The following is a 2388-nucleotide window of genomic DNA, read 5'->3' as shown; positions in this document are numbered from 1 at the left end:
GGGCCTTCTACCTAGCACGGCGCGGACGCCACACCTAACACCAGACGGCCCATGATGCATGCCGCCGTTTACCTTCGACACGGAATCCGACTCCACGGAGAAGATGCGCCACCGAAGAGGTCGCGCAGCCGCACTAGCATTGGGGATCCAGATGGACCACACCATGTTTGGCGAGGCAATGGTCACGCGCCTCCCACCTCTAGGCCTGGCGGATCCAAGCGCCATTCACATGGACGCAATGAATTCCCGCCGGATCGAGTTTGACCACGGTCAGGCGGACTCCTCCCAGGAGCAACGGAGAGCCATATGAACAGGCTTCTCCTCCTTTGGCCATTATCGGATGAGGTCCCAGTTGACAAATCAAGAAATCTCAGAGTCGGATCCGCCGCCCGTCATGTCAGAGAAGGCCGTAGATTGTCGAAACGGAGCTTGGGCTGAAGTGGAGTGGGGTGGTTAGGGTTTGGTCCAAGATGCCAACTATATCTCGCGACTGCTCCCACCACAATAGGACGCACTTCAACCACTTGTATGTAGCTCGTGCATGATCCCATGACAAATTCGTCGCGTTGATGCACAAGGCTCTCAACCAATGCCATCAATCACATGGCGCCGTTCGACATCATCATGGTGGTCGACGTGAGTGGAGCATGGGGCGACAAGGTTGCTCTACCGAGGGAGGCCATCAGGTTTGTCACAGATAAGCTCCCCACCCCCTCCAACCGCCTTAGTGACGTATCCTTAGAAAATACTCCCTCCGGTCCTTTTTACTCAGCATATAAAAATTGTCTGAAGTCAAACTTTGTAAAGTTTGACCATATTTATATGAAATAATAGTAACATCTACAATGCTAAATTTATACAATATGAAAACTAAAGTCATGACACATCGTTGTTGATTTCATATTCTAAATGTTGGTATTTTTTTAATAAATTGGTCAAAGTTTACAAAGTTTGACTTCAGACAAATCTATATGCGAACTAAAAAGAACCGGAGAGAGTATACGTAGGTTTGAAGTGTGAACAGACGAAACTTGGATGGTAATGAATGAAGCCAGTAGCAAAGGCCAGAGTTTAAAGTTATGATGTCAGATACATATGTGTTTATATTAATTTTATTTTTGTTGATTTCTACTTTTATATGAAGGCTTGCAAAAATCTTGTGTAGTCATATGACTACGCAGCACACCTTGGAGCCGCCACTGAATGAAAGACCTGCAATCCCCGCTAGTTCTTCTGACAGTGCATGCTGCTTTGCCATGTTGAAGCACATGCAACAACAAAGGCCATCCGTGTCAGGGGAAAACAAAGTAATGAATGCACATTTGGTGTTATTCCTTGTAAAATGGTACGTACCTACCATAACTTCTTCAAGAAAAATAAAAAGAGAAATCCTATGAGGTGCGTGTGAATATTCGTAGAACGACGATAATATCAGTTGTGGCGGGTCAGCCCTAAACTTTCTAAAAGCCCCCGCTTAGAGCATCTTCAGCCGTTGGCCCCTCAGGCGGCGCTTTTACGCGCCCCTGGGGCGAGCCGGCGCTAAAAATCGGCGTGGGGGCGAGTGGGTTCCTAGCCGCTCGCCCCAGGGTCGCCCCAGACGCGTTTTTTTTTTATTTTAAAAAATCTGAATTCGGCAAAGTTTGGCTAAAATTCGGCAAACTAGACATTCATAGTCAACATGTTCGGCGTTTACATAAACTATTTATAAAAAAAGGCATCTACGGGGCGAAGAAGTCGACCAGCGCGGCGAAGTCGCCGCCGTCCTCGTCGGAGTCGTCGGCCTTCTTCTTCTTGATGGCGCGGCCGCCCCTGCTGGACCCCTCCCCGGCGTCTCCATGGCGGACCGGTGGTGGCGGCGCGTCGCAGTCGTCTTCGCTGTCGTTGAGGACGACGATGCCTCCCTCGTCCCGTCCACGGCGACGAGCTTCGAACCGCGCGAAGGCGGCGCACTGGCGCTCCCTCTCCGTCTGCACCTAGTCGTCGAGCGCCTCCTCCTTGACGCCGCTGGCGAGCCCGGGCTCCGTCTTCACGACGGAGAGCCCCGGCTCCGTCTTCGGCTTGACGAGTTGGGGAGGAGCCGAGGACGAGGCGCGGCCGCCGCCTTCGTTGATGACGATGCCGGCCGAGCGGGTGCGCCGCCGACCAGGGTGTTCGCTGCGGGCTCGGTCTTGACGCCGAACACCGCCGGAGAGCCGGAGGAGTGGGAAGAGGAGTGGGAGGAGGAGCGGGACGAGGACGACGAGCCGGAGACAAACCTCCTGGGCATCCATTGCCCGGCGCCGCCGCGGGGGACCGGGGCGGCGGCCGGGTATGTGACCGGCGGGTTGTTGCCGCCCTCTAGGTGCGCGAGAACCTCGCGGAGCGTCCGGCCGGGGACGGACCACCACA

The sequence above is a fragment of the Triticum aestivum genome, chromosome 5D, assembly GCF_018294505.1.
Source record: "Triticum aestivum cultivar Chinese Spring chromosome 5D, IWGSC CS RefSeq v2.1, whole genome shotgun sequence".
Classification (NCBI taxonomy): domain Eukaryota; kingdom Viridiplantae; phylum Streptophyta; class Magnoliopsida; order Poales; family Poaceae; genus Triticum; species Triticum aestivum.
Note: the sequence above shows the minus strand (reverse complement) of the source record.